Raw genomic sequence first — 6,801 nt, forward strand, 5'->3', positions numbered from 1 at the left:
AATCAGGCTCTCGGCCTCACTCAGTCATCAATCTCTCCAGTCTCACCCACGACCTCACAATGTCATGAAAACTGACCCGGAATAATGATATGATGTAACAATAAGCAACAACTGAGACTGAGATATGATATGAATACATGAATGCGACTGAGTACGAAATATCAATGAAATCAATGAGATGACAGCAAGAAACAACCACTATGGGTCCCAACAATATTAGCATAAAACCTATACATGATATCTAGCATGATGTACAACTCATTTACTTTGTCACGTGGTGAAAATACAGATATCAACAAGAATAGGGCCACTATTTAGTGCCCTGAGAAAAATAGAGTCCCAATTCACTCGGTACATGCCCACACGCCCGTCACCTAGCATGTGCGTCACCTTAATACCAATCACATAGCACATAAATTTGGGGTTTTATACCTTCAGCACTAAGTTTAGAAGAGTTACTTATCTTAAACAAGCCAATTCCGACACCGAGTAAGCCAAGCGATGCTCCAAGAATGCCATCACGCACGTTCTGACCTCCGAACGGCTCGAAACTAATAAAAAACAACTCAAATACATCAAACAATACTAAAGGAACCAATCCCAATCGGAAAAGGTCGAATCTTTAATCAAAAGCCCAAAATCGGCCAAAAAGCCCAACTCGGGCCCACACCTCGGAACTCGACAAAACTCATAAAATCTGTCAACCCATTCAATTACGAGTTCAACCATACTAGTTTCACTCAAATCCGACTCCAAATCGGTGTTCAAACTCAAAATTCATATTATAAAACTTTAGGCCAAAATCCCCCAATTTTTTCTTTAAAATTCATCAACCAAAAGCTAAAATCGAAGATGGATTCACGAAATATAACCAAAACCGAGTAGAGAACACTTAGCCCAATTCATATGCTGAAAATCGCTTCGAAAATTGCCCAATTCTGAGCTCCCCAACTCAAAATATGTCAAATGCACAAAACCCTCATTTTAACATTGTTCTGCCTCGTTTCTTGTGCCAAAAGATCTCGAAACTCATCTTTTGATGCCTCTAATGGTTTACTTGTGAAATTCTAGTCAAGTTAGGCTCTTGAATCACTCCATTTGACCTTATACTGAAGGAGATATGTTGATTTTAATATTTGAAAATAGTGCAAATTTTTAAATACGCGGTCAGTGACAATTTCGTAATTAATCTGAAAAATCTAGCAACTCAATTCTTAGTAAAATGACCTAAATATCCTCATACGATATCCAAATTTCACGATTCTTTTTGCTATGGCTCCGTAATTACTATACGGATCTAATGCTTCAATCAAAACTGAAATCGGAGCTCATTTGTTCAATGTGGTACCATTTATGCTTGAAGAAACGACGTCGAAACATAAGAAAAACGAGCGCGACACAACCCAAACCTATCCGAAACTCACCTGAGCCCTTCGGGACCCCGTCGAAACATACCAACAAGTTTCATATCATAATACGGACCTACTCGAGGCCTCAAACACACATAACAATATCGAAACGACGAAACACAACTCATATCAAACTTAATGAACTTTTGAACTTTCGACCTCCAAAAAGTCACGCCGAAACATATCAAATCAACTCGGAATGAAATCAAATTTTGCACACAAGTCCTAATATATTATACGGAGTTACTCGTGCCCCAAAACTACCGAGCGAAATACAAATGCTCAAAACGATCGGTCGGATCGTTACATGCGCATTTGGATATGCTTGCCTTGGCCTTTCTCTTTGCCCCAATTCTCTCCTTGGACCATCTGTTTCATCACATCGACTCCAAAAATTTTTGGTAATCATCATAGAAGAAGGTGTGACAACCACAGATATTATTATTTGTATATTTATTAGAGAGCTCATACTAATAAATTTTTTTATGTATAAAATTGTAACACTTAAAAGATATATAACTATATATATTTAATTATTTGATTGAAGATAGAATATTTATATTTATAATTTAAAGACATATAGAGGTAAAAAAAATTATTCTACATGTACAAAGACAATAAAAATCTTTTTTGGCTTTCAAATTTACAATCACAGAAGAAAGCTTGAAAGAAAGTGTGATCACACATATTCTATGTGTAATAGACTGACTAATTTAAGACCTTATCAATCATTTGGTCTTGGTTTAAATATAAACCAACAAGAAATTATCTGAGCAATTAATTAATTTGCACAATTAAACGGTTAACCAACCAATCACTTAGGCATTCCGATCACCATGGAATTACCCTTGTATAGGTGACTCTGTTTTTTTAGAGGCCTTCATAAATATTCTAGTTGTACAATAACATAGATATTAACCAGATCAATTGGTTAAGCAATTTTATTATGCAAATTTATACGGGTCTTATAAGGCTCCATTGCTTCACCCTCAATGGCTACGGGTAGGAAAATGTAGTTCTGAGTTTAATGTCGCCAGCTCGACTTATTTTCTACATGATTCTTCATTCAATTAGAGTAACTGATGGTTGTTTCTCAAATTGCCCTCCAAAATATAATTTTAGTCTGTGACCATTTACTTTAAATTTGTCTCCACCACTATCTGCGGAATCTCAATAACACCAAATGAAGTAACATTTGTAACATTGTAAGGACCTGTCCAACTGGACTTTAATTTTTCAGGGAATAACCTGAGTCGGCTATTGTAAAGAAGTACCTTATCTCCAATTTTGAAACTCTTTTGTCGGATCAACTTGTCATGCCATATTTTTGTTTTTTCTTTGAAAATTCTGGTATTTTCATAAGCTTCCAACCTCAGCTCTTCTAATTCATTAACCTGAAAAAAAATCTATTTTTACCCGCAGAGGTCAAATCAAAGTTTAGCGCTTTCAATGTCCAAAAAGCTTTATGTTCTAATTCAACGGAAAATGACAAGCTTTTCCAAAAACTAGTCTATATGAGGATGTTCCAATTGGCGTTTTGAACGTTGTTCGGTAAGCCCATAATGCATCATCTAATTTTAAAGACCAGTCTTTCCTAGAAATTTCAACTGTCTTCTCAAGAATTCTTTTTAACTCGCGGTTCGAAACTTCAACTTGTCCTTGAGATTGAGCATGATATGGTGTTCCTGTTTTATGTGTCACACCATATTTTGATAGCAAAGTAGAGAATTGCTTATTCATGAAATGAGTTACTTGGTCACTAATGATGACTCGCGGTGTGCCAAATCTAGCAAAAAAATTTTTTCTAAGAAAATTGCACACTGTATGAGCATTATTCTTTCTTGTGGGATCGCTTCAACCCATCTTGACACATAATCCACATCCACAAGAATATATTCAAAAGAGTGAGAAGAAGGAAAAGATCCTATGAAATCTATTCCCCAAACATCAAATATTTCACATACCTATATTGATTGCAAATGGCATTTCATCTCTTGTAGTGATGTTACATGTTCTCTGACACTTATAACATTGTGCAACGTATGTTCGGGCATCTTTAAAGAGTGTCGGCCAGGAGAATCCAACTTCCAAAACCTTAAATTTACTAGATTGTCGAGCATCTTTATTTTTCCTGTCTATTTCTTTCCCAAACAGTAGGATAGTATGGTTTTATATATTCTACTAGATTGCCCACATACTTATGACACCAGGTCTTGGCACACAAGTTAGTAGACTTATGATTTTTGGTTTACTTTCATGATTTCAATTCGTATCTACTGCTTCCATTTAATTATGCTCAAATTTCAAACTCCTAATTTCTTCATCAATAAGGAGAAGTTATCACGTATTAATTATTTAAACGAGAATTCACTAGATGATTAGTGTTGGCTTGCCTAATAACGGTGTTGGGCGCCATCACGGCCTAATATGGAATTTGGATCGTGACAACATGGTATCAGAGAACTAGGTTCACGTAGGTCTCACAGGTTATGGGCAAACTTGGTAGAGTCTTGCGGATCAGTATGGAGACGTCTGTACTTATCTTCGAGAGGCTATAGGGTGTTAGGAAACTACTCTTTATTCATCTTCTATCGTGCAGTTGATGGTATACTAAATTTCCTTCTTCTATTCTCTCACAGATTGTGAGGACGCGTACGACGGACGTTCCAAACCCGGGATGAGCTGTTCCCCCAGTTGCTAGAGGTCGAGGCAGAGGCCGGGGGAGGGCGCCGACCCGAGGTAGGGGATGAGGGCGTCCTAGAGCTGCCCTAGTAGCACAACCAACGGATACAGTAGAGGATCCCGTCATCGAGGAGCAGGGCGAGGTGCCTGTTCCAGAGCCAGCCCTGGTAGACTTCATGACAGGACCGGGCTTTCAGGAGGTCATGGGCTGTATGCTACGGTTCATGGACACTATGACTCAGGCTGGTTTATTTTCAGCAGACCCAGCCACATCTCAAGCAGGAGGGGGAGAACAGACCCCTACTGCTCAGGCTCCTGGTCACGTAGTTGCCGTATATCAGACTCTGGGTACACCACCCTCGGGCGATGCCCAGCCAGTTGCCGCAGCCTTACCTGAGCCTAGACCAGCTGCGGAGGGCGATCCGCAAAAGCTACTGGACAGATGGACTAGGATAAACCCTCCTATCTTCGGGGCCGAGCGACATGAGGACCCCCATGACTTTATTGATCGGTGGAGGGACAAACTGCACAACATGAGGATATTGGAGTCCCATGAAGTAGATTTCACCGCGTTCCTATTAGAGGCCAGTGCCCGTAGATGGTGGCAGTCGTACCTTCTTGGCAGACCAGCAGGTTCTCCTCCCATGACTTGGAATCAGTTTACACGGCTTCTATTAAACAGGTATATTCCACCCTCTTAGATGGAAGAGTTGAGGTGTCAGTTTGAGCAGCTCGAGCAGGGTTAGTTGTCTGTGACCGATTATGAGGTGAGATTTTCTGAGTTGTCTCGCCATGCACTTATGATACTTCCTACGGAAGAGAGTGCAAAGATTTTTTGGAGGGTTGCACCCTGGTATTCGGGATAGCATGGCCCAAGAGGTTAAGATGGAGATTGATTATCAGCTAGTGGTGGATATTGCTCGGAGGATTGAGGGCTATCGCCAGAGGGGTAGAGAGTAGATGCAGCAGGACAAGATGACCCAATTCTCTGGAGAGTTTAGAGGTGCCCCAGCTAGGGGCAGAGGTCAGTTTGGGAAGGATCAGCCCAGCTGGCCCACATATCCAGCACCACCACCACCTCCTCCGGGTGCTCCAGCGCGACCCTATTTCGGCGCTACGCCAGAGAGATCTTACTGCCCACCAGTTCATCAGGGTTCTTCCAGTGCCTATTTCGGTGTCATGCCAGAGAGTTCATACCGCCCACCAGCCATTCAAGGTTCTTCTAGTGGGTATTCAGGCCGTCAGAGTAAGACTTCGGGTCAGTAGTCTATGATACCGAGAGGTTGTTACGAGTGTGGAGATCCGGGTCACATAAAGAGGACCTGTCCCAGGATTCGGGGCAAGGTAGTACAGCAGGGTCATTAGCCCATGATTGCAGCACCAGCCGCCCAGAGGTGGGTGACAGGCTGGTAGGGGTCGTCCTAGAGGAGGAGGCCAGGCAGGGGACGGTCAGCCAGCTATTGTTCAGCTAGGCGGAGGCCAGCCAGCCGGCTCTCCAACTAGATTCTATGATTTTCCGGCCAGATCAGATGCAGTGGCCTCAGATGCCGTGATCACATGTATTATTTCTATCTGCTATAGGTATGCTTCAGTATTATTTGATCTAGGGTCTACCTATTCATATGTGTCATCTCTGTTTGCTCATTTCCTAGATATTCCTCGTGAGTCTTTGGGTACTCCTGTTTATGTGTCCACTCCTGTGGATGATTCTGTGATTGTGGATTGGATCTACCGATCTTGTGTGGTTACATTCTGTGGTTACAAGGCTAGAACGGACCTTCTGTTACTTGATATGATCGACTTTGAGGTCATCCTAGGCATGGATTGGTTATCTCCATATCACGCCATCGTAGATTGCCATGCCAAGACCTTTACTTTAGCGATGCCAGAGTTGCTGAGATTGGAGTGGAAGGCTCCTCCGTTAGTACATCCAGTTCTTTTCTGAAGGCTCGACATCTGGTCGAGAAGGGTTGTTTGGCGTATCTAGCATATGTTCGGGATACCACCGCGGGGTCTCCGATGATTGATTCAGTGCCAGTAGTCCGGGAGTTCGCCGATGTGTTTCCTTCTGACCTTCCAGGCATGCCAAATTGTGATATTGATTTCTGTATTAATTTGGCTTGGGGTACCCAGCCTATATCTATCCTACCGTACCGTATGGCTCCGAAAGAGTTGAAGGAGTTAAAGGAGCACCTTGAGGAGTTGTTAACAAAGGGGTTTGTGAGACCAAGTGTATCACCTTGGGGTGCACCAGTGTTATTTGTGAAGAAGAAGGATGGGAATATGCGGATGTGCATTGATTACCGCCAGTTGAACAAAGTCACCATCAAGAACAAGTACTCGTTGCCATGTATCGATGATTTGTTTGATCAGTTGCAGGGTGCTAGGGTGTTTTCTAAGATCGACTTGAGATCGGGGTACCATCAGTTGAAGATTCAGGACTCAGATGTTCCGAAGACTGCTTTCCTTACTAGATATGGCCATTATGAGTTTCTAGTGATGTCCTTCGGCTTGACTAATGCCCCAGCGGCGTTTATGGATTTGACGAACCGGGTGTTCAGGACTTATAGGGATTCTTTTGTTATCGTCTTCATTGGTGACATCTTGATTTACTCACGCAGCCTGGGGGAGCACGAGCAGTATTTAAGAGTGGTGCTTCAGACATTGAGAGAACATAAGCTATATGCTAAGTTCTCCAAGTGTGAGTTTT

Source organism: Nicotiana attenuata, chromosome 2, assembly GCF_001879085.1.
Source record: "Nicotiana attenuata strain UT chromosome 2, NIATTr2, whole genome shotgun sequence".
NCBI classification, from domain to species: domain Eukaryota; kingdom Viridiplantae; phylum Streptophyta; class Magnoliopsida; order Solanales; family Solanaceae; genus Nicotiana; species Nicotiana attenuata.